Here is a 26,917-nt window from a genome sequence, read left to right on the forward strand (position 1 = left end):
ACCTGCTGAATCCTAGTAAAACGCAGGTAGTGTGACCCTTGACCCGGTCACTCTACTACCGCACGGCCCCCGTGTGCCCGGATTCTGCTGCCGCTGCCTGCTTGGCCCTCTTGCTGCCGCCTCTCCTTAGGGCCCCTGCTCTCCAGGCTTGCCCTCGCTCCCCAGGCTTGCACAGTCTTGCCCTCGCTCTCCAGGCTTGCCCAGGCTTGCCCACGCTCTCCCCGCTCCGCTTTCCCGCTCTTTCCAACACCCCCTCTGCTTCCCGCCGCTGCTCTCCTGCGGCCCCGCCCCCTTCTCCTGTCTCCCGCTCCCCATTCGCCGCCCCGCTCCCGCCTCCCAGCTGCTCCTCCCTCCCACTTTGGCATAAATGGAGGGGACCGCGCGTACGCGCAGCGGGCGCGCCAAGGGCAAGCCCGTCTACGCCCGTCCGGGCCTGGACCGTGCCCAGCGCCAGAACCCCTGGACCCCACCAGAGCCTGCCAATCCGACTAAGCTACGCAGCCGCCACCCTCCACGCACTCAACACCGGCCGACATCCAGCCTGCTACCAAGCCACCCCAAAATGCACCCACGGAGCCTTCACCTGCCACGCCTGCTATTTCACCTGCACTCGGTCCTGCACTGCGCCAGCCAAAACAGCCGCCAACAGCAACCACCTCAAGTGCATCCTGCTCAACACCCGCTCCATCCACAGGCACGCCGTCGAACTATGGGACCTCCTGGACAAAACGGCACCAGACGTCGCCTTCTTCACGGAAACCTGGATGAACGCCTCCTCAGCCCCCGACATCGCCATTGCCCTCCCGGACGGCTCCAAGATCATCCGGAGGGACCGCATCAACCAGACCAGAGGAGGCATCGCCACCGCCCACAGAAACACTATCCACATCACGATCAACACCGACGACACCCTCGCCACCGCAGAGCACCTGCACTTCCAGATTCACACCAACCCCAAGACAACCCTCAGAGGAACCCTCATCTACAGACCCCCGGGACCACGCTCACACTTCGGCGAGGCCATCGCAGACTTCATCAGCCCACTCGCCCTCGCCTCCATCGACTACATCCTCCTAGGAGACCTCAATTTCCACCTGGAGAACGACCAGGACAACAACACCACCGCCCTACTAGATAACCTCGCCAACCTCGGATTCAAGCAACTGGTCAACACCCCCACCCATTACGCCGGCCACACGCTCGACCCTGTCTTCTCCTCTAGCAACCACATCTCCTTCAGCCACACCACCGAGCTCCAATGGACCGACCACAGCTGCGTACACTTCAACTTCAGGAAAACAACGTCCCACCACCGACCTCAACAACCCCCCAAAGATGCTGGAGCAAGATCACCACCGACCAACTCACCACCTCATTGCGCCTAAACCCTCCCACCAACACCACGGACCCCAACGAAGGAGCCCGCAACCTCACACAGTGGATCACCGACTGCGCCGACACCCTTACTCCACTGAAAAACCCTCCCAGCAAACTCAACAGCAAGAAAGCCGTGTGGTTCACCAACTATCTCAAAGACTCCAAGAAATCCTGCCGTGACCTCGAGAAAGCCTGGCGCCACAATCAGTCAACGGACAACATGACAGCCCTCAAGAACGCCACCCGCAAACACCACCAGCTGATCCGCACCACCAAAAGGTCATCCTTCAGAGAACGACTGGACAACAACACCCACAACAGCAAGCAACTCTTCAATGTCGTGAAAGAGCTCTCTAACCCCAACGCCAGGAACAACAACATCACTCACGCCTTCTCAAGACCTCTGCAACTCTCTAGCCACCTTTTTTCACCGTAAGATCGTCAAAATACACGACAGCTTTGGCGCTCAGAACACAAACCTACACCCCCCACCACCACCATGTGCGCCTGGACTCAGGTCAGCACGGAAGATACCACCCACACGATGAACACCATCCACTTGGGCTCCCCAGCTGATCCTTGCCCACACCACATCTTCAACAAAGCCGACTCCATCATCGCACCCAAACTTCGGGACATCATCAACAACTCCTTCATATCCACCACATTCCCGGAGAGCTGGAAGCACGCAGAGATCAGCGCCCTCCTGAAGAAACCCACCGCAGACCCCTCAGACCTCAAGAACTTCCACCCCATCTCGCTCCTCCCCTTCCCTGCAAAAGTCATCGAGAAAACCGTCAACAAACAGCTGACAGCCTTCCTGGAGACGAACGGCTCCCTCGACCCATCGCAGTCTGGATTCCGAGCGAACCACAGCACCGAGACCGCCCTCATCGCGGCCACCGATAACATCCAGACGCTGCTGGACAACGGAGAAACCACCGCCCTCAGCCTGCTCGACCTTTTGGCTGCGTTCACACGGTCTGCCACCGCACCCTGACAATCCGCCTCCGCCACGCCGGGATCCAAGGAAAGGCCCTGGAATGGATCACCTCCTTCCTCTCCGACAGAACCCAAAGAGTCCGTCTCCCGCCCTTCCTCGCAGAAGCCACCAAGATCATCTGCGGCGTACCTCAAGGCTCCTCGCTCAGCCCCACCCTCTTCAACGTCTACATGAGCCCCCTCGCTGCCATCGCACGCAAGCACAACCTCAACATCATCTCCTACGCCGATGATACCCAACTGATCCTCTCCCTCACCAACGACCCCACCTCCGCCAGAGCCAGCTTCCAGGACGGAATGAAAGACATCGCAGACTGGATGAAGCTCAGCCGCCTGAAACTGAACTCAGACAAGCCGGAAGTCCTCATCCTCGGCCCATCCATCTCCGCCTGGGACGACTCCTGGTGGCCCCCTGCTCTGGGCCCCCCACCCAAGCCCACGGACCACACACGCAACCTGGGCTTCATCCTTGACTCCTCCCTCACGATGGCCAAGCAAGTTAACGCCGTTACCTCCTCCTGCTTCAACACTCTCCGCATGCTCCATAAGATCTTCCGCTGGATCCCCACTGGAACCAGGAAAACGGTCACCCAGGCCCTCGTCACCAGCCGCCTGGACTACGGGAACGCCCTCTACGCTGGGACCACCGCCAAACTACAGAAAAGACTCCAGCGCATCCGGAACGCCTCAGCACTACTCGTCTTGGACTTCCCCCGACACAGCCACATCTCCGCCCACCTGAAGGACCTGCACTGGCTCCTCGTCAGCAAAAGGATCACGTTCAGACTCCTCACCCACGCACACAAGGCCCTCCACGACTTGGGCCCCGAATACCTCAACAACCACCTCACATTCTACATGCCAACCCGCCAGCTCCGCAACGCCAGCCTCGCCCTCGCCACCGTCCCACGGATCCGCAGAACCACCACCGGAGGAAGATCCTTCACCTACCTGGCGGCCAAGACCTGGAACACCCTCCCCACCCACCTACGACTCACCCAGGACCATCTCTCCTTCAGGAAGCAACTCAAGACCTGGCTTTTCGAGCAGTAGCAGCCCCCCCCACCCAGCGCCTTGAGACCCTAGCGGGTGAGTAGCGTGCTTTACAAATACTCTTGATTGATTGATTGATTGATTGACAGGGACCACTGTGTGTGCTAGCACTATTAAATAAAATGTAACCGCACATGATTTTGTAGAGTGATACCTCACAAGGTACTACTTACTAACTTTGCAACACAACTCTTCATACAGGCCGCACCTCACCGCAAAGACTCCCTCCCCACAAACACTGGCCCATGATTGTGCGTCTCAGCAGCCGCTACACAGGAGAGGCCGGTGTGCTGAGGAACAATTTCAGCGGCCGCCGCGGTCCATGCGGGGGTCAGCTGAGCCACCAGATCGTTCCATCGCATGTTTGATTATATAACCGCTGCACAACTTGGTGTTGTTGTGAGCAGCGCTGCCATTGCCACTGCCTGCAGCCTGACACTAGTTTATTCCAACTACAGGCACGTGCCACCTGCTCACCACTCGCACAGAGCGTCATAATATATAGTCATTAATCATGCTGCGGCGAGTGTTTGTGAATTCTGTTAGATTGTATCAGCTCATTGCTGCAGACTCGCCCTCAAGCCTACCCGAAGCAGCGCGCACGGCACGCTGCCACTCCAGACAAGGTTGGAAGACCAGCTTTAGCTTTTCAGTATTGGTGCATGATTTACTTAGCGCTGAGGAGACACTATTATGAGTGACTTTGCTTTTCAGTGCGGCGATGCGGACCACCACATTGAAATGCGTTAGTCTAACGCCTGATGCGCGGTACTTACTTGTGATAAGTTATAATGTTCTTGCAGTTCTTGAAAGGACATCAAGAGCCCCCCCTTTACGAATGTCACCCAAATAGGTAATGCTAAAGCGGTCCCATTGACAGAACCCAGCAAGGCCAGCCACCTGGTTTAGCTAGATGCCCTGCACAGGGTGTCACATCTGTGAGGTGGCGCGCCCAGTGGGTGAGGCATAAGGCCATCCTCCATCAGACCACTGTCACCTGAGTGCAGGACGGAACCATGGAGGACAGGGGGGTGCCATAAAGGAGGCGGTAGACAAGGTCATCCCATCCCCCAGTGAGCCCCTCATTCACCGGGACCAGGTGAGCAGCGAGCTAGTAGGCGTAGAGGTCATTGGCACCAAGCCCTCTATCAAATGGTGATTTCTGGGCCGATGAAAAGGCCTCACAGTGTCGCACACTCACCCACACACCCAGATGAAAAAAGTTCAAAGTGAGGGAGCGGACTCACACACGGGGAACAGGATCAGGATGGTTCGCCATGACATATATGTATCGGGGCAGGCACACCATTGTATCTAAAGAAATTTGTCCCATCAATTTAAATCAATGCAAACCTCAATCAAATGTCAATTGAAGAGGACAAAAAGAGGCCAAGCCAGGTCCAGAGGGCAGGAAATGTGGCCCCCAGAGTACATAAAGGAATTCTATCTAGTAGGACAAATTTGCCTCGGCATATAACCAAAGGATCTCGAGGCACCTTGGACCGGTTGTCTGAGGACTGCTGAGAAAAAGCAGGACATCGTCCCCATATAGAGCAATGCGGTCTTCCATATCTCCCCCCAAGTGCCAGCCCTCGAGCCTGCGCATCACATTGTATCAGGCGGGCCAGTGGCTCTACGGCAAAAGTGAGGAGCAGCAGGGACAAGGGACAGCCCTGACGGATGCCCCTATGAATCCAAAATGGTGGAGAGAGAATCCCATTGACCCAGACCTGCGCATAGGGGGCAGTATACAATTTCACTAGCTTACAGAAAACAGGGCCAAAACCAGCACGCTGAAACACCGCCTCAAGAAAGAACCAAGAGACCGTATCAAAGGCCTTTTGAAAAAGTCAATCAGGAGGAGAGCCAGTTCTCCTCCCAGGGAGAAGATGTGATGTACCCTTCAAATACAATGACAGGTGCTCCTGCCCTGCATAAAGTCACACTGGTCTGGGCACACCAGATATGACAGAGTTTGGCTAATCTTGGTTGCCAACACCTTTGAAAAAATCTTAATATCGGTGTTGATGAGGGAGATCGGGCGGTATGATAAACAGCGCTCTGACCTGCTGGCGAGCTTTGGGTAGGACAACAATTGTGGCGATGTCCAGATCTGGGGGAATGAAACTGTGCTTTCAGGTGTCTGCATAAAAACCTATAAATGTAGATGTAAGAGACCCCGGTATCTTTTAAAAACCTTGATAGGTAATCCATCTGGGCCAGGGGTCTTCCCCAATTAGAGATCAGTTATTGCCAGATCTATCTCTTCTACCGGGAGCAGCAGGTCCAGTTCACACACCTAGGAGGGGGGAGTAGCCGGGAGGGGCATATCCCCACGAAGGGGACGGAAATGCTCTTAAGGAGGAGGTGGGCGTGCCACATACAAGTCCTGATAGTAGGTCGCGAATACTTGGGCAATGGCAGGCAGTTCTTCCCATAGGGTACCAGAACTATTTCCGATAGTCTAAATACCCTACTGGAAACCTCCTGGGCTACCAACCAGTACAGTAGTTTACCTGGTTTGTCACTCAAGGCATATACCCTTTGGGTGGACACCCTCCAATATTGCTGTGCCTTCTCCAATGAGATCTGGCAGAACTTCACTCGCGTCACCTCCAAGGATCAGCCAGCGGCCTCTGATCAGGGACCATTGGCCCCATGCTCCAGTTCAATGATCTGGGTCTCAAGTTCAGTGATTTGAGCCGCAATCGCTCACCATGCCGCACAAACCCCTCATCAGATCTTAACACCTCAGACATATGTTTAGCAGGCCTATCATCAGCGCCTTATGAGATTTAACATATGATAATTTGCGTCTGGGTTATGCCAAAAGAATAATGCAACCCCAATGCATATTCTGGGCCACAACGTATACATGTATTGCTTAAAAACTCTGCCACAAAGAAATTGGCAACAAGGAGAAACATGGCAGTACATCTGTTCTGGTTGATTGGCTTCAAAGTCTGCATTTTAAAATATCTTATAGGGTTAATGCACCTGCTGCAGAGATCTCGGTGTGCCCAGTGAATCTCAGGGAATAATAATAACAGTACGATAACTCTAGAGCTTAATGTATTTGCTGAAGATATCAGTGTTTTGTCTAGTCCCAGATTTCAATCAAAGTTGCATTGAAGGTTATTGTGTCTCCTGCAAAACACATGTAGGATGCAAACGACAGATGGTTATTTTATGTAGATAGGCAAGTGGGTTAATACTCTTAACACAGAGATCCCTTTGGCCATGTAAAAAAGAGGAGGTGCTTAGGGTATAGAAACTGCCTTGCCGCTCGCTTGCCTGACTCCAAAATGGCGGCGCGTTATGGACCTCGGCGCCAACGACTCCCCGGACAGACTTACAACAAGCCCTCGATCGGCTGCTGCCAAAGCATCACCTGAAGAGCTTGCCCTCCTCCTGTGCCCATTAAGCTTCAGCGTTGCTCCAGCTCCTCCATATGGCTCCAGATGATGTGGGACGGCTGTGAGGCGTGTTCTCCCTCCTCCAGGGACAGCGAGATGTCTTTGTTTTTTTTGGTTTTTTTTAAAAACTTTATTGTGCATGTAAATATGGTTACACTTACGGGCCTACAACCACAGGGGCCGGCTGCTAGACAAAGCTATAGCAATCAACATTTACCACAATTCCATCGCCGACATCCTAGAGGTACGGCAGTAGTGCAAGATAATGTTCGTAGCAACTCAGGATGGAGCCAGAATACAATAGTATTTTGTTTTTTATAAAAGAAGAACAAAGAGAGGAAACAAAACAAGTCTCAAGGCCAAAGACATTGAACATGAAGTTGCGCCTGTGCGGGGGGGGGAGCCTCAATTGCAAGATGAACAGATATGTAAACGGTGGAATTGGTCGGGGGGGGGTCAGTGGGGAGGATCAAAAGGCAGTAACAAGTAAGAATTAGACAAGGAATGTCAGATCAGGGGGAGAAGGAGGTGTCTGGAGTATCTTCGAACGGGGGTGTAGATATGTTCCCTCGATAGGTGTTCCACTGACTCCAGATTGCAGTCCATGCCCTAGGCTTGCCCCTAGCCATATACACAGTCTTCTCTCTGAACATACACCAATCCATATTTTCCTTCCATACTGACACGGTGGGCGGCCGCCGGGAACCCCACAGCCGCGCAATATCTCCCTTTGCGACCATGTTCGCAAGGGCCGCCCACCGAGTCTGGGCGACATTGTAATCATTCGGCTCCCACACATTCAACAAACATCTCCGGGCCTCAGGCAGCAAAGCAATCCCAGTGACACATTCCATCACAGCATGCACTCGATTCCAAAATGCGGCCACCTCCCAGCATTCCCAAATAATATGGAGGAAACTAGCACTCAATCCACAGCCACGCTTACATAGCCCATCCGCAGATAAACCCATGGAGACCAACCGAGGACCAGTGACATACACACAATGAAGGATCTTAAGCTGGACAAGGCGGAGACGGGCAGGAATGGCCACCTCCTTAGGGGAAGATAGTGCGGACTGCCAGTCCTCATCATCCAGTTCCAGCCCGTCTCCAGTTCAAGCCTCCCTGAGGCGTACAAGGAGATCCGCCCGATTGTTAATCAATTTTTTATATATTAGTGAAATCGTACTATCGGGCAGATGACCATCAAGTATACGATCTTCCAGCGGGGAGGACTCAGGAATGTTGGGATCGGAGGCGAAGACCGCGGTCAAGGCATGACGAACCTGCGCATACCTAAAAAACTCCCTGTCACTCAGTTCATATTCATTCTTTAATGTCTCAAAAGTCTTGACTCTATAACCAGGACAGTGGTCCCTAGACAAGGCAAAATTTGACAAATAAGTAAATATAGGCTAAATAGACACTATATTCTTTGTCCAGCCGGACCGACATATTTTTGATAAGTACATTTTTGAATTTTTAAAAGGAGTGTTAACAGCAGGACACCAGCCGATGTCAACTGACACACTAAGGAAAACGACAGACAAGGCAACTAAACAGTCTGTGTAGTTAATTCACAGTCAGACGATGGTACAAACACACTATTGCTGGCATCCATTAATACATTTCATTTGCATATAGTGTGACACAGTCGACGACGTTTCGAACCTATGAGTAATACAGGTTCATCCTCAGGACATTCATTATATGCCTTCCACTTTTCAAAAAAAGTCAAAATTAACTTGCTCAGCCCTTACTAGGGACAATAATTGCCAAACCATATATTTTAACATCAAGGAAAAATAGATGGGAAAGAAGAAGAAAAAACAATTACATAGATTAGGGCATTTTAAGAAAACTGTACATACAAAACATTTTTTATAATAATAGCCACTTAAGTGTTGCAGTTACCCTCAATAAAAACAGCCACATACAGATCTAACCGTGGGTTCAAAAAGTATTAATTAACCAGAGCATGACTCTTCCATGCAGAATTAAACCGACATGAATATGGGAATACACAACCTATTAACAGCACAAAGCTTAATCCCAAAATGCAGCCCTCTACCATCGTGAATACGGCACATATTAAGCAGCTGGCGATTATTGTGCACAAAACATTGTTATGGGGAACGCAAGGGAGTGTGCTTAGAGATCAATTATAACTAGTGAAGGTAGTTTGAGAGCCCATCACCTCACCTCATCGCAAACAATTGGGAATTTAATTATACCTGCAAAAATGGCGCAGATTTCAATAGCCTGAGTGTTTTGGGATTGCCTAAAATAGGAAGGTGAAATAAGATAAAACACTGGCAAGTAGAGTGAACCCTTTCTTAGCTGATGCTTAATGTAGAATCAGCTTACCAGCTTCAAAAGTCTTGACAGCACCTTTAGCCCAAAGGTCACCCACTCTACTAATTCCAATCATATCCCATTTCTCAAAACCTTTCGTTGTCCAGAGGCATCCCAATCTCTCCGACGCATATAATGGAGTCGCACGTGTCAATCGATCCTTCAAACCCAAGGCAGCAGTTGCGTCACACCAGACTCGCACAGCAATCTTAGTAGGTCCTGTTAAATTTCTCCCTGCTCCCTTAGAATAGAGCGCCCTTTTGTAATTCCCACCCGGCAACTGATACTTGTCCATCTCAAATGCCGGGTTTGAGGTTGGGTGCATACGTCGCGTGATTAATCGCGCTCAACTGGGAGGCCCAATAGTACCGCCTGATATCTGGGAGCGCTATGCCCCCATCATACCAGGGGAGGGTTAGCTTAGCGAGAGCAATTCTAGCGCGCCAATCCCAGATAAGCCGCCTCTGTAAGCTTTCCACCTCCCGGAAGTAACTCGCCGGGATGGTGTCGAGCGAGTTCTGAAGTGCATACATAAACCGTGGCAGGGACATCATTTTAAAGAGCGCGGCATGACCGAGCGCCGACAATGGCAATTTACGCCAACGAACCACGTCAAGCTTCAGCCTCTGGAGAGGGGGGAGCAAATTACGCTCGTAGCGAGCAACAAGGTCTAATGACATAAAGATCCCTAGATATTTGAATCCCGTGTGTGATACCTGAATGGGAAATCTACGCGGCAAGGGGGGAAGACCACCCGAAATCACATAAATGCAGGATTTGGTCCAGTTGATCACTAGACCTGAATTGTTGCCAAACGAGGTAAGAACATCGAACAAGACGTTAAGCGATTTTCGGGGGGAAGTGAGGTATAAAAGGATGTCATCCGCGTAAAGCGAGATCCGATCTTCAAAATCGGGAGTCCACTGAATACCTTTTATCAAAGGCTCCCAGCGGAGCCAAGCCGCGAGGGGCTCCAAGGCTAGCGCAAAAAGCAAGGGAGACAGCGGGCACCCCTGTCTCGTACCCCTCCCAAGAGTGAAGGAATTGGATACCCGGCCGTTAACGACCACCTGAGCCAGTGGTTCCTTGTATAGCAGTTTCACCCACCCGATAAACTCCGAACCGAAACCAAATTTCGCAAGGGCAGCCCAGAGATATGGCCATTCGATAGTATCAAAGGCGTCCAAGGAAGCCAAGATGGCCGACTCTTGAAGTGACCCTGCCCCCGCGAGAACACCATGCAAGCGCCGCTAGTTGAGTGCGGGCTTACGGTGCGGGATAAAACCAGATTGGTCCCGATCGACCAGGTCAGCAATCACTGTAATCAAACGGTTAGCCACAACTTTAGCTAAAATTTTTGGTTCAGCGTTCAACAAAGAGATGGGCCTGTACGAGGAGCAACGATCCCGAGGCTTGCCCTCCTTGGGAATTACCACAATTGTAGCCAATCGCTGATCACAAGGGAGGGCGCCATGGTCTCGTGATTCCATGAACATTTCTCAGAGATATGGTGCGACTTTATCAGAGCGCAATTTATATAATTCGATGGGCAAACCGTTCGGGCCCATGGCCTTGCCAGAGCGAACAGAACTAATAGCGATCGCAATCTCATCCGCAGACAAAGGAGCTTCCATCAGGTCACGGTAGGTGTGGGCGGAAAATCCGTTCCGCTCGCGGATTTTGCGGATTTTCGGGAAATTCGCAATCCGCGAGATTCGCGAATCTCCCGCAAAATCCGCAAATCCGCGAGCAGCGGATTTTGCTCGCACTGTTCGCGTGAGTTCGCGTGAGTTCGCGCCCCGCGAATAAGTGCAAAATTGCAGAAATACGATTTTAGCAAAACTGAAAGTAACTACTTACCAGGTTCAAAAGTTCAGGCTCATCATTAGTAGCCATTTCCTGTAGTGCTTCCTGAGGGGCCCCTCCAGAGTTCAGTTGCCAGTTGAAACTATTATGTGACCCTGCTCTGAACCTCAGAATAGTTACACATATGCCACAAAGGTCCTGAATTACAGCTAAGGGAGACAAGCAGGAGCCAGGCTGGAAGTTAAAATCCATTAATCAGCCCCTAATTCATTATTGTCAGTTGGGGCAGGGCAGGTGTTGTAACTAATTTTGCAACAATGAAAGCACTTAGCAAGTGCAAAAGATCACTAATCAGGGCGCACTAAGGAAGCAGGTGCCAGCTAAAAAAATATTCTGTGACACATTAATCAGCCCCAAATTAATTCAGGTCACTTGAGGCAGGGAAGGTGTGCTTTGCTTTGCCGAAAATAATGTACACTGGACAACCAGAGGGTGTGGTGATGAAACAGAGGGTGGCATGGGTGGGCCAGAGGGTGGCATGAGTAGTCAGAGAGTGGCAGTGGTGACAGAGAGTGGCAGTGATGAAGAAGAGTGTCCTAAACAGGCTGGACACGTAGAAACAACAAGTTCGCAAAACTTGCGACCCGACAGGTAAGTTCGCAAATTGCGAAATTGTAAAAACCCTCGCGAACTGGCAGAAACACGGGCGAACACAAAAAAAAAACAAATCCGCAAATTCGCGGGAATTCGCGGATTTTGCGGATTGCGAATCCGCAAATCCGCAAAATTCGCGAACGCGAGATCCGCAAAATTCGCCCATGCTTAGGTCACGGTCCACCTCCGATAGGCACGGCAACGTAATATCGCGTAGCAACAAATGGTAGTCTTCCTCATCCCTATCAGACACTGGGAAATACACAGTACGAAAATAGTCCGCAAAACACTCCAGAATCTCGCTCGGTTCAGTCACACACTCGTCATTCAGATCCCGAATCACGGGGACCACACGATTCGCCCTTTCTGTCTTATCAAGCCACGCAATCAATTTACCCGCCTTGTCTCCGACATCATACAACCTGCCCTGTTGCTCCCTGTGCATTGTTTTGGCAGCATCCGTGACAAGGGACTTATAATCCAGCTGCTTTAGACCAAGGGCGTGGAGTCTATCATGGGTAACACCTGATTCTAAGTCATTCTCCAATTCGACTATTTCGGCCTCAAGACGCACAACCTCCTGATTCTTAGTTTTCTTTGCGTCAGAAATCAAGTATAAGGCCTGCCCATGAATGACAGTATTGAAGGCTTCCCATAGTGACACAGATGAGGACACAGACCCCTCGTTGTCAAGGAAGTATTGATCTAGGGACTTTATCAAACTGGCGCGGGTTTTGGGATTACGCAAGTGCCAGGGGTTCATGGGAGCGACTCGCCCCGCGCTACTCACTCCAGCATCAATGCGAAGCCACACTGGGGAATGGTCTGAAATACCCCGGGCAAGGTGTCGAATCTCTCTAATTGAAGGGGACTGGGCAGCAGGCATAAGGATGTAATCGAGTCTAGAAAGACTTTCATGAGCCCCAGAGTGAAAGGTGTGCTGACTCTGCGTTGGATGCATCAATAAACAGCTGTCTACCAGACCAAAAGTGTCCAAAAATCCATTAAGCCATAACTGGGATTTGAGAAGATCCCTGGGGGGATGACGATCTACGGTACCAGAAACAACAGAGTTAAAATCCCCACCCATAACCAAAATACCCTCAGGAAGTCCCAGCAAAACTCGCCCAATATCTGAAAAAGTGGAGGTCTGGAGGCCCGGGGGAACATATATGGTGAGCAACTAAATAGTCCTACCCTCCCATCTGCCAGTGAGGGCGGCGTAGCGCACCCTGTCGTCAAGAATTACATCGTCTATATCCAGGGGGAGAGAGGACCGAACGAGAATGCCCACCCCCTTAGAGCCAGTGGTGAAACCAGAGTGTGCAGCAAGGCGATAACCCTACCTATTCATGGCGTGACACGTGTTGCCCACCAGATGTGTCTCCTGTAAAAGAACCACATCGGGGGACAGGCGACGCAAAAATTGTAGCACCACACCCCGTTTTATCCTGTCACCCAACCATTAACATTCCAAGATATTAACCTCAACCCACTACCCCCATCCCAACAAGTGATGCAGAACTCACCCCACAAAGAGCACAACATTCGAGTCATAGAGAAAAACAATACGTTGCCTTGAGGAAGAAAATCAAACTTACAAACAACCCACCCAACCCCCCAACTGAATCCTGTTACAACTCCCCCCTCCCTGCACCCCTGCATTAGACTAGAAAGCCACCCCAACTTGCAGTGTGCCTGTCGCCCTACCATTACCCAAGCTACAAAAAGACCCTGGAGGAGGAAAGAGACCCCCCCACCCCGCCACCCTCGGGCACACAACAATGAACTACACAAATAAGGAGATTATAGAACCCAGCTGGACAAAGTCAAATGTTCGGAGATCAGGGGCCGAGTCATCGTTTCTGCTCCGGCTCACCACCCTCGGCACCACCAGGGCGCTCAGTTCTGTCGTTCCGGGCAGGCAGAGAATCCAGCCAGTCACTCACATTCTCTGGTCGGTCAAAGAAAAATGTCCGGTCCTCGTATTCCACACGAAGCCTGGTAGGAAACAGCATAGCGTATTTCAGGCCCAAGTCACGGAGACGTCGCTTCACACCCTGAAAACCCATCCTTTGCCTCTGGACAAGTTGAGTGAAATCCGGGTAGAAATTGACTGTAGAGTTTTCGAATTTTACCGGGCCGCTCACCCTCGAGGCCTGCAGGATAACATCCCGGTCTCTAAAGTGAAAAAGCTTGGCAATGATAGGCCTTGGAGGGGCGCCCGGTTTTGGCTTTCCATCCGGAACGCGATGGGCAAGCTCCATTGCAAAGAACTTGCTCAGTCCCGTAGGGGCAAGATGGTTCAAGACAAGGTCTTCCACCAGGAGGTCCATCGAATGGTTCTCGGGGTTTTCCGGGACACCTATGACGCAGATGTTGTTGCTTCTTGCCCTATTCTCGAAATCCTCCAGTCGATGAGACATGAGATCATTGGTTGACTTCAGGTTGCCAATCTCAGTTTGAAGTTGGGACACATCGGCCGTGAGGCTAGAGGTCTTCAAGTCCAACAATTTCACCTTCTCGTTGGTTTTAGACAAGTCGGCTCTGATCAAGGTGACATCGATAGCAACCGTGTCAATTTTGTGAGCTAGAGCCTCATACTGCTGGCCGATGGTCTCCTTCATGCCAGCAATGGTGCTCATGATGTCGTGAAGAGACGGATCAGTAGGCACGGTTGAATCGTCCTTGGCGTCCTCCGGGGTACGGCTGGCGCCACCAGGGGATCCTTTAGGTTGTGTATACCGATCCATGACATTGGTTTGAACCGACCCCCCGCGAATGGGCGCCTTAGTTTTCCGTTTCTCAGCGTCGCCCCTCGCCGCCATACTGGGAGATAAGCCCCGGAGGGGCCCGTGAGACCTGGTGAAAATGGCCGCTTGCGGGCAAGTCACCAAAAGTCAACCACAGCAGGCTCGTGCGGCCGAGGTGAAGATGTAGTTCAACACAGCTGCGTAGAGGAGAGAGGGCACACTCTGGTACAACAGAGCCTGGGTGAATTTCCAACAGAACGGAACTGTCGCGCCGTCAAACAATGCCAGGACCCAAAAGTGAAACCGAAAGTCGATGCAGGCGACTGGGGGAAGACCCCTCAGCCGTTGTTGTTCAACTCCGTCCCGGCTTGCCAACTTGCCAAGTCCCCGGCTTATTTATTTATTTATTTATTTATTTAATTTGTATAGCGCGTTATAACCACCGGGGTCTCTAAGCGCTGATTGTCCAGGTTACATAGTGGGGCTTGGCATTTTACTTGATCTTAACAGTTCACCTAGTGGCTGCTCCATGCTTGCTTAAACAAAACAGTTTTTAACTTTTTTCTGAAGGCTAACAAATTACATTCCTTCCTTAGTTCTGTGGCCAGTTTGTTCCACAGAGCTGGGAGTGTTTTGGAGAAAGCACGTCCCCCCACCGTGGCCAATTTAAACCAGGATTGGGATAGGAGAGTAGCATCTGATGAACGCAAAGTCCTGCTCGGCGTATATAGAGATAGGCGGGACTTCAGATATTTTGGAGCATTCCCGTACAGCGCCTTGTGTACTATACACAGTCCTTTGAATACTACTCTCTGCCGAATCGGGAGCCAATGAAGCTCCTGCATCAAAGGGGACGAGTGGGTCGTCCTGGGTTTCTTGTAAATCAGCCTGGCTGCGTCGTTTATAACCCCCTGTAGCTTATCCAGCAGCCGCTCGGGTAGCCCTATATACAGAGAGTTTCCATAATCCAGTCTGGCCAGGATTATAGCTGAAACCACATGTTTCAGGGTGGAAAACGAAAGCAGTGCCGATATTTTTCTCAGTTGCCGCATCAAGCCAATACAGGTACCCACTACCGTCGTGACTTGTTTTTCCATGGAGAGTTTTCCATCCACGTACAGACCCAGACTTTTAACTGCGGTCGCTGGTTTCGGTGGTACACCCAGCTCTACAGGCCAGAATTTCTCGTTCCAGGGGTTGCCCGTGATGGAAATGGGCAGCACTTCCGTCTTGTCCGGGTTAATTTTTAAGAAGTTTTTGGACATCCATTTAACCGTGGCTTTAAGTATATCCTGTAGCCTGGTAGACGCTCCTGGACCTTCATCCAGCCGGATGATTATCTGGGTGTCGTCGGCGTAGTTATATACTAGGCAGTCCATCCTATTCAGGAGTGCGATCAATGGCTGCAGATAGATGTTGAAGAGTAGGGGTGACAAGGCAGAGCCCTGTGGGACCCCGCAAGTGATGGGCGCGGAGGTGGAAAGCAGGTCCCCCAGCTGTACTCTTTGTGTCCTACCCTGCAGGAATGATGCAAGCCATGCCAGAGCTGTGCCCCTGATACCAAAAGACCTCAAACCGCGACAAAAGTTGTTCATGACACACTGTATCAAAAGCCGCAGAGAGATCTAGTAGTACCAGGGCGCTTGGTGTTTTTATATCAGCCCGACTCCTCAATTCATCCAGAATTGATAGCATGACTAGTTCCGTGCTATGGTTAGCACGGAACCCTGCCTGATTGGCCACCAGCAGGTTATTGCTCTCTAGATGTTTTGAGAGCGATACCAACACATGCTGCTCAATCACCTTAGCCAAAAAAGGCAACTGGGAGATGGGACGAAAGTTCTTTAGGCACTTTGTGTCCGAACCAGGTTTTTTTAATAGAGGGATCAGGCGAGCCTCTTTAAAAGCTAGAGGGACCTGTCCTGTGTAGAGAGAAGTGTTCAGTAGGTGCAAGACTTCTTCCTCGATGCCTGGTAGTGCCAGCTTGAATACTTCAGGCGGGCATGGATCCACCAATGAACCGGATTTGACTCGGTCCGTGATCATGAATAATTCCTGCTTTACAATTGAGGGGAACTCAGCTAACGGAATGAGATCCGGCGGAACAGTGTAGTTAGGTGGGCAAGGACAATCGAGGGGTATAGTTGCAGCGATTTCTCCCAGAATATCGGAGATCTTACTCACAAAGAAGTCCTGGAACCTCTGGCAATCCTGCTGGGTGAACTCAGTGCTTTGCTCTTTGTTTGTCCTGAGCTCTGACAAAACCCGAAAGATTTCCTTCTGTGGATTCCTAGCTGCAACTATTCTTTCCTCAAAGAAGACCGCCTTGTTGGTTTGGATGGCTAATTTGTAGGTCGCCAGGGAAGACAGATAGTCTTTCTTGGCAGTGGCGTCGTACTCCTTCCGCCATGCACGTTCTTTCCTCCTTACCCCACGTTTCATGTCACGTAGGGAGTCATTATACCAAGGGGCCCCAGCTCCCCTATCCACCTTCTTCACCCTACGAAGGGGTGCCACCAGCTCAATGGCTCTCCCCAATTTATGGTGGAGATGTCCACAAAGGGCATCAACGTTGGCGTCCTGCTCCTTTATCGACGGAGACTGTTCTAGGAAAGACATCATTCTCTCTCCATCAAGGTTTCTCCATTTCCGGGCCATTTTCCAACCTTCCCCCGACTTGGGCGAATGGCCGTTCAGAAGAATTTTACTTCTTATTAAAGAATGATCAGACCAGGCGCATGGCAGAATCTCTGTAGCACCCTGGACTGGCATAGTGGTCCAGATTAAGTCAAGCATATGTCCCTTCTCATGTGTCGGTCCATTCACCTGCTGAGTGAAGTCCAGGGAGGAGATTGCCTCCTCAATTTGTAGTGCTTGTCCCTCTTTAGGGGATTTCTCCCAATGGTAATTGAAGTCTCCGGCAACAATCATTTTATCGTATCTAGAACGCAAATCCTGAATCAGTCTGGTAAACAGCACCGGGAAATCTGGCAAAGCCCCAGGCGGGCGGTATACCACCAGGAACACCACGCACGCCGCCCCCTGTCCAAGTTTTACTCCCATAATCTCTGCGCCCCCCCAATGTTTCTGATAGGAATCTTTCGGCGCGGAGACGTGCCTGATAGAGAAGAGCTACTCCCCCTCCTTTTTTGGCTCCCTCCCTATTGAAGTGGAGTGCCAAATAATTGTCTGGTAAGGCCGCCACTAAATCTGGCACCGAACAATCCTCCAACCATGTTTCGGTAAGTGCAAGGGCATCCAGCTCCCCGTCTTCTAATAATGAGAAGACCTCCAACTTATGTCCCTGCAGAGAACGCGTATTCAGCAGACCGACATTTAGAACATAGGCATTGGAAAGGCGCGGCCGCACTATGGAGCTCTTTGGGGGAATCAGCAAGCCCTCTCGAGCCAACAGGTGTAAACAGCCCTGATCAAGTTGGCTTACCGAGAGGTGGGCCTCGAAAGTTCGGATAAGCGTAACTTCGGTTCCCAAAGTCCAAATCTGAATTTTAAAAGAGCAAAGCGATCAGCAGAGGTTCATCTTCAAGAGCCCATCTGAAAATTCAGGATAACGTGAGGATAAATTGCAAAGAGTGGCGAGGGTCCCGGGAGCTCTGTGCTCACGCAGCCATCTTGGACGCTCGCGTAGCTCCTCCCCCCCGAGACGTCTTTGTTGATGTGCCCCCACTGGCTGCCTGACGCCCCGATGCCTCCCCATGCAAGCTATCTTCCTGGATTTTGCCTTGCCTCCTCATTAACTTTGGGGACCCCAGTGAAATTCTTCCAGCTATGGGGGCGCGGAAGCCAAAACCGGCTGATGGTCTTCGGCGTTGATTCAGTGGACCCGAGCCCACGCGCCTCCTCTCCCTTCCCTTCCTGACTTTGATTTGCTTTAACTATGTACCGCTCGAACCTCTCCTGGCACTTTGGGTCATACTCACTGGCTTACTCTCATGGACTTCTTTACTTTTTTCTTTTGTCCTGGCTGCCATTTTGCTGCTGCTCTCGGCTGCTTTTTTCCCCTGATCCATGCCCGCCATCTTGTCCGTTCCCTCGGCCTTTACCCTTCTCCCTCGTTTCCCCCTTGACGATCCTCCATACCCCTGTATCCCTCCCACCCTTCCTACTCCCACCCAAATCTACTATTTGTATACATATGTATATAGAGATAACTCTAATCACTAGTATATGCTCTAGACCATTGTACTCTCTACCATTCCTATGTGACGCTTAGAGTTTATCCATTTGTATCGCATCCTTGAGTGACTCTCTTCCTTGTGTGACTTTACAACTTGTACACTTGCAATTTTTCCTTTCTGTATCTTTTATGTAACACAGGTAATCCTAAGTCCTTATGTTTTGAAACGGGTGAAGTTTGCGCTATATAAAATCGCATTAAATAAAATAAAATAAATAAAGTACTGGCAGTTCCTAAATTGTAATCCTTCTAATATAGCACAGTGAGGTATAAAGAATGCTATGTGATTCCTACACCTTGTAACCCTCACTGTCTTCTGTAATACATCCTGTACATTGATTTACACACTTACATGACTTATTGTCACTATAATGTCCACGTTTAATGTAAGCAAAAGACACACAATTGATGGACGGAATGCTGAATAAATCAAAGCATTCACCCCCAGTCAAGAGATTTGGCTTAAATCCATCATTATTTTGCTCATTATGCCACCCCAGTTTAGACCTGGCCATATGCAAATCAGCCTTGACCCTGTGCCTCATGGTAACAGTCCAGCCTGAACTGCCAAGCCTGGTCCTCCCTGGACCTGAAACAAGCATCCTAGGACCCATTTTGGCCTTTCAGCCCTCATCAGCCAGGATAGCTTGATTCCGGTGGCACAGTGAGCACGGGACCCACGTCTGGGCATACCCGGCGCACAAGCAAAAGACACACAATTGATGGACGGTCCTGTGCTCTCCATGCCACTGGAATCGAGATATCCTGGCTGAAGAGGGGTGAAACCCCGAAACCGGACCTAGGATGCTTGTTTCCAATCCAGGGAGGACCTGGCTTGTCAGTTGGGGCTGGACTGTTCCCATGAGGCACAGGGTCAAGACTGATTTGCATATGGCTGGGTTCAAACTGGAATGGCATGGTGAGCAAAAAAACGATGGATTTAGGCCCAGATCTCTGTACTAGGGTGAATGTATGACATTGTCCTGCATTCTGTCCATCAACTGTTGTTTTTGCATTTGTCACCACGAGGCTGATGGGTAAGCCCAGACGTGGGTACCGTGCTCTCCATGCCACTGGAACCAAACAATCCTGGCTGAAGAGGGGTGAAACCCTGAAACCAGTCCTAGGATAGTCATGTGTGGAGTCTCTTTTGTGGTGTATTCATTGTGTTGCTGTGCCTCTGATGATAAGCCTGCTTGCGCTGCGCCAAGCTACCAGAGGGTGAGCACAAGTTGTCTTTGGAGTGTAACTGTTTGCCCTTACTAGAGTGGTGAGTTCTGCTTGGCTTAGGTGCATATCCTAGCCAACCTGAAATCCGATTTCTAGCACCTTTTTTGTGTTTGTATGGTACATCAGTTAACCCGTGAAGTCTAGGAAGAGGGACGTGCCCCAGCTCTCGTGTTTTGTGTTAGTTCGGGCACTCCATGGAGTCTCAGAGGAGGGCGAGCCCAGCTTACTTGTTTTGTGTTTTTTTTGGCAGGTGCTGCAGTACCAAACAAGGATAGGAACTGTACGCACTTCAATGGGCTCTGCCTGGAGACCTGCCCGAGCCCAATGGTCTCAATGGGTCGGAATGGATTGTGCCAGAAAGGCGTCTGCTGCAGCATCATACTTGGATGAAGAAAAAGCATGCTGTAACACCTATTAAAAAGAACCAAGACTGTACAAAAATATTGTGGTACCTTTATTAACCCCTTGGGCGCGGCCGCGATTCTGCCCCTGTGCAGCGTTTTTTGATGTGGGCGGGTTTATGACGGCCCCCAGCCGTCATCAGCACACGCCCACCGTAGTGCATGACGGCTGGGGACCGTCATCAGCATCGAAGGGGTTAATCAGTGCCTCAATCCGGGATCCTTCTAATGATTATAGCCATGTGTTCCTCCACCACGTGTGACATTAGTTACAGAAACACCTTTGTAAAGTGCTATACCATATACCCGGGCCGGTAAATTAAATGCTGCTATTGGGCCTGCAGCACTGTTTGTGCCACCCAGGAATGTAGCCCTTCAAACCTGTCTCAGGCCTGCCACCGCAGGGTCTGTATGCACAGTTTACTGCCACTGTGACTTGGCATTTAAAACTACTTGGCAAACCTTACAACTCCCCTTTTATTACAAATGGAGCACCCCTAAGGTAAGCCCTAGGTAGCCATAAGGGCAGGGTACTGTGAAAGTAAAAGGTACGACGTATGACTTTGGGCCAGATGTAGGTAATTCCGATTTACCGACTCTTAAATACCGACTCATACCGATTCGGTATTTAAAAGTCGGTAAATTGGAAGGAGGCAGATGTAGGTAAAAAATTACCGATTCTGTAAGAGTCGGTATTTACCGATTCTGTAAATACCAAATCTGTATTTCCCATTGATTCCTATGGGCCTTGAAGCCCATGGGAATCAATGGAAGATACAGAATCGGTATTTACAGAATCGGTAAATACCGAATCCTGCAAGGGTGCAGGGGGTGTCACTTTGACACCCTCTAGCACCCCAATTCTGGACTTGTGTGGCATGTGGCACACAGACATGCCCTAAGGGCATGTCTGTGTGTCACATTGGACAGGTGTGCATGCACAGATGTGCATGCACACCTGAATTCGGTATTTTACCAACCAATAGGATTGGGTGGTAAAATAACGATTCTTAAGGGCCTGTGGCACTCTTAGGAGTGCCACCTACATGTGGATTTTCCAAATCGGTAAATATACCGATTCGGTATTTTACCGATTCTGTAAATTTACCGATTCTGTAAAATTACAGAGTCGGTAAAATATAAGCCCCCTACGTCTGGAAACCCTAATACCGGTCGGTAACGGCCGAATTCGGACGTTACCGACCGGTATTAGGGCTCCTACATTTGGCCCTAAATATGTGGCATGTTCTAGTAGTGACAAACAGCCTATTTCGTTTTTCACTGCTGTGAGGCCTACTCCTCTCCTAGGCTAGCATTGAGAGTTCCCTTATATATATATTCAAGTGTTAATTTCTGATCAGAAAGGAGTGGCATTGCCATGTTTAGTAAGTTTAGAATAGTGGTGATAAATTCTGCTCACTGGTGTAGTTGGATTTTTCATTACTATTTTAGAAATGCTACCTTTAGAAGGTGGACATTTCTGTGAGTTTATGACTCTTTGTGTTTTGCAGCCTTTCTCCAATACACATCTGGGTGATAGCTACACTGGGGCATACCTTCCAGACAGCCACAACACAGGAATGGCTGTGTCTGACAAGGAATACATCTGCATTCACCTGCATACTGATAGTCTTCCTGGACTGGGAGAGGGTGAGGTGGTTCACACTTTAGTTTGTATAGGTCTGATCCTGCCCTCACACAAAGGGCTGATTTACCCCCTACTGATTGCCTGGAGCTAGGGCTGGGTTGAAAGGGATTGTTGCACACTTCTAAGGGTTCCTTTGAAGTCACCCCTTCATCATAGACATTTCTGAGTTAAGTACTGGGGCTCTGACCCAATGTTGATAAACACTGCATGAGACTTGTAACCGGACACTGCTGGTTCTACAATCTGTACATTGACAGAGGGCTGCTGTGCTTCCAGGAGGAACTGCCATTTGGACTCCTTACTTGTTGTGCAGGCCTGCCGCCACTTGCTCGGCTGCAGGAGGGACTGCCACTTTGCAATCTGCCTTATGTGCTGGCCTGCTGCCTTTTTGACTGTGCCCCTACAAGTGATTTCCAATGGGCCTGCTGGTTGCCCCCGTTTTCAAAGTCTCAGAGTTCTTAAAGACTTCCTCATTACTGTGGGACTCCAATCTGTGAGTCCAGCAGCCGTCATCGACAAGATCTCTGCCTGAGAAGATCGAGCGCTTCTAACTTCACTCCGGCAGCATGTGCCTGATTACCAGCATGTTGAGGAAAGATCGAGAGCTGTTTGCCTTCCCGAGCCTGAGTCTTGACAGTGCGTTCTAACGCCGCCGCGTTGAAGTAAAACCCTTTCCAACATGCTTGCCTGGTTGCCGTAGCAGCACAGAGGCTTCAGACGCTGCAAGCTGCTTGCGGCATACTGGAGGAAAGGTCACTGCATCTGTGCGCTGAGCCCCGACATCCGACGAGCACCACACCACCAGGCCACCTTAGAGAGCTCAGGGAGAAAGATACTGTGATTTGACTTTGGACCCGCGGGGTCCGTGATCCTGCCTGCTTGTTCGCAGGCACCCTTTGCTGCACTGAACGTCCCGCTCCCAGGGGGGCCTGTGCAGCTTTCTTGACAAGAGCTGTTTGGGAGTGATTTGCGACCATACCTACATGGCAATCCACTGCTTGGATCATTAACATTTCAGACAGTATTTGCCCCAGTACTACTGGAAGGAATCTGACTGCAGCAGACATACCTTGGTGCTCTTGTTCTTATGTTTTTGTATTGTGGGTAGAGACCTTGAAGGAAACTTCCATTCTTAACAGTGCATGTTTTTACCAGAAACATGCCTTTACAATGCATGCCATTACCACACCCTGTTTTTAAATATAGAAACACTGTATTTGTGGGGGGAGTTCCCCCAACTAACTTTAAATGTGTTGTAAAGGCATACATTATAAAGGTATGCAAATGGTAACAATATGTGTGCTAAAAATGCGTGGTAAAGGCACAACGAGGTAAAAACCTAATTGCAAAGGCTGTTTCCCATGTAGGAACTGGCCAGAATTATTGTATTATGGGCAGTAGGTGCACAGGGACTCCTGCGACCTATGGGTAAGACACAAATACCATATAAAGTTTAGTAGCAGTGCAGGTGCGCTGCCCCCTCTGGGTTTTATGATAATGTACTAGTTCAGTTGACCAGGTCTTTTTTTTCATAGCTCTCTATTGGAGGAATGTGACCTTAACTAACGGGACACTCTATGCGGTGTTCGTAGACCTGAAATCAGCTTTTGATTTAGTTCCCCGTCTCAAACTTTGGAGTGTTCTAGCTGAAGCAGGGATGGCCCCGGAACTGTTAGCGTTACTTGTCCGCTTGCATGAGAACAACTATGCAAGAATTAGATGGGGGGCATAGGGTGAGGTGACCGACTCATTCCCTGTTGAACGTGGTGTTCGGCAGGGGTGTGTCCTGGCGCCCACACTGTTTTCCCTATACATCAACGGCATAGTAGACCATCTAAGCCGCTCCCCCACCGACGCTCCTGTATTGGCCGGGGCACGCGTGCCAGTTCTCATGTTTGCGGACGACACGCTGATAGTTTCTCGGACTCTGAGTGGGCTCCAGAAGGCAGTAAATGCATTTGGAGAGTTTTGCAAGATGCGTGGACTTGAGATAAACACCTCCAAAACCAAGTTCATGTCCCTGAATCAGCGGAAGACATTCAAAGGCACAATTAACTTTGATGGTATTCCACTGGAACAGGTTGAGGCTTTTACGTATTTAGGAATATCCCTTCAGAGTAATATGAGCTGGAAAAAACACATTGGTATGGCTGTTTTAAAATTTCACCAGCTGGCGGGTGTAATAGCCCTTAAACATAAAGCTTCTCTGACCAAGCCAATCACCCCGGCCCTAGAAATATATAACATGAAGGTGATAAGTGCCTCTTTGTATGGTTCGGATCTGTGGGGATTTTCCAATTTGAATTAATTAAATTTAGCGGAGAATAGGTTTCTACGTTGTCTAGTTGGGGTCCCCCAAAGTACCCCCACTGTACCGCTTTTATATGATCTTGGCAGGAAAAAAATAGAGGATTTGGCACGGTTACGTCCCCTATTATATTGGAGACGGATCATGACAACTCCTGAACTAGCTCACTATGCCACCGCCCTGAAGGACATCCCTAGGGCAGATCGATTTCATTCTATCCTGTGGCTCAAAGAAATAAGGGGCTTATTAACAAAGTTGGAACTAGATCACCTGTGGGGCGACCCAAATGCCTCAATTTTCCCGTCAAAGATAACCTTGAAAAAAATTTACTGGGACATGGTTTGGTTGTCTGCCCTTAGTACTGGATCCAACACAGAGCTAACTGGTCGTTTTCTTGATATTAAATCCCTACCATTGTGTGAGTCTTACTGGGACATTATAGAAAGGCCCTATGAAAGAAAATTGGATTTTCAATTTAGAATTGGGACCCTTCTTGTAAAAGCTTTTACTTATAAATGGTCGGTAAACCAGAATGACAAATGTCATTATTGTAAACATATGATTGAGAATGCACCCCACCTGCTGTTTGTATGTCCCCTTTATATAAGCCCCCGTCGCAAGTGGATAAAACCTGTGTGCACAAACCTGGGGACACGCAGTTTTGTAGAGGCTCTAAGAATACTTGCATCAGATTGCACACCCCCCATGGCGATAGCCGTTGCAAAATTCCTAGGGTGGGCCTGGACAATACGCACCCGCTCCTTGCAGTCCCTAGAGGCTAGCCAATGAATTTTTTCACATCGAGTAATGTACGATCAATCTTTTAACCAATGTTTAACCAAATTGTTTTAATTCATTTTGTATAAATTGTTTTTAATTCTTGTAAGCGACAGCACCATGGTTTAATGAGTTTTTAAAAATGATGATTTTAACTTTGTAGTATTTATAGTGTAGTCTTAGGGTGAATAATTGCTTTGATGACATGCTGTCGAATAAAGCTTTGAAATTTGATTTGATAATATTATGATTCATGTGTTTGTTTGTTCCAAAACTGGTTGACATCCCTTGCAAAGCATTCACTGATGTGTTTTTCCGCTGCATTACATGCCCTATGTATTTACTCATGTATGTCGGTTTTTGCCTTGCATTGTTCAAGATAATGAGTACTAGCTAAGTAATTGCATTGAATGCACAATATTTATGAGTCATGTCATTTTAGTCTTGTTTTAGCAATAATATACTATATATATTTTTATATAGTCATGTGTGGAGTCTCTTTTGTGGTGTATTCCTTGTGTTGCTGTGCCTCTGATAATAAGCCTGCTTGCTCTGTGCCAAGCTACCAGAGGGTGAGCACAAGTTGTCTTTGGTGTGTAACTAACTTGCCCTGACTAGAGTGGTGGGTTCTGCCTGGCTTAGGTGCATGTCCTAGCCAAGCTGAAACCGGATTTCTAGCACCTGATTTGTGTTTTTTGGTACGTCAATGACACCGTGAAGCCTAGGAAGAGGGGCGGGTCCCAGCTCTCGTGTTTTGTGTTAGTTTGGACACACTATGGAGTCTGAGAGGAGGGCGAGCCCAGCTTACCTGTTTTGTGTTTTTTTTGGCAGGTGCCGCAGTACAGAGACAGATTAGGTACTGTGCGCGCTTCAGTGGACTCTGCCTGGACACCTGCCGGAGCCCGATGTACTCAATGGGTCGGAATGGATTGTGCCATAAAGGCGTTTGCTGCGGCATGATTCATGGATGAAGAAAAAACATGCTGTAACTAACACCTATTAAAAAGAACCAAGACAGCACAAAAATATTGTGGTACCTTTATTGTGACATAAATGACAGGAACACCCATCATGCACTGGGCTCCAACTCAATACCTCCTTTTTCTCAACGCGTGTCATTGGCCAAGCCTTCGTTACCCAAAGAACACTTGTGCAGGATGATTGTGACACAGACGCTGCCGGACCATCCATGGGGAGAGAGTGGACCTAGGTTACGAAGAGGCTGCTCACTGTGCAATGCTTTGTGTCTTGCTGCACACAGCCTCGCCGTTTGCGCAGAGGAGGATTCAGTAACCCTCCCTGTGCAAGGGGATGCACTCAGCTCATAGATATGAATGAAGTGATACTCACCTGTGTGCGCCATTAAACACCGCTACAAACACTATGACAGAGCCATACATGCATCAGTAGACCTGCATCTCAGCCTCCAAGTTTAAATATATGCCAGCACTGCTACCCTTTTCCCATGAAACCATAGGGGTCATATGCCACAGAAAATGGTAGATTGTGAATAGTGGGGGCAATGGACTCACCCACTGCATGCTGCATGCCAGTCATTAGGCATCGGCCCTTAACATACATAGAGTAAATTATTTTGGTACCTTCTGGCTGAGTTTTCCACTCGGTGACTGAGTATGTTATCTAGGTAGTGCTGGCCCCTAGGTGAGCCCAGCTCAGGTGAGTCCAATGCAGGTGCACTCATATCTTGGCGTAGGGATTTTTCCATCAAATACACACACTAATATGTATACTTATGGCCTATCTCTTGGGGAGCTTATCTTCACCCATGTGTGCAGGTTCCCATTCTATCCATCTCATCACCTGCCTTCACTTCCTTTTCTTCCCTAACCTCCAGAAAGTGGTGTCCAGCATCTGGAGGAGAGACCTGTGCACAGGATGGCTACAGGGTGATAGGGCCCTGCTTCCTACATCACATCTG

The 26,917-nt window shown here is 49.6% G+C and overlaps 1 long non-coding RNA gene across 2 annotated transcripts in view; it reads left to right on the top strand.

Annotated features, from left to right (window-relative positions):
* Positions 1-26,061, top strand: part of LOC147709656 (uncharacterized) — a 33,399-nt gene extending 7,338 nt beyond the window's left edge. The window contains exons 2-3 of one of the 2 annotated variants that reach the window (XR_015296712.1): positions 20,095-20,276; positions 25,810-26,061. This is a non-coding gene — a long non-coding RNA (uncharacterized LOC147709656). Of the gene's footprint in view, positions 1-20,094; positions 25,223-25,809 lie in introns of those variants that run through there. The other variant, XR_015296711.1, reaches the window with a different exon arrangement.
* Positions 26,062-26,917: the final 856 nt, after the last annotated feature.

This window comes from Lissotriton vulgaris, chromosome 6 (genome assembly GCF_964263255.1).
Source record: "Lissotriton vulgaris chromosome 6, aLisVul1.2, whole genome shotgun sequence".
In the NCBI taxonomy this organism is placed as follows: domain Eukaryota; kingdom Metazoa; phylum Chordata; class Amphibia; order Caudata; family Salamandridae; genus Lissotriton; species Lissotriton vulgaris.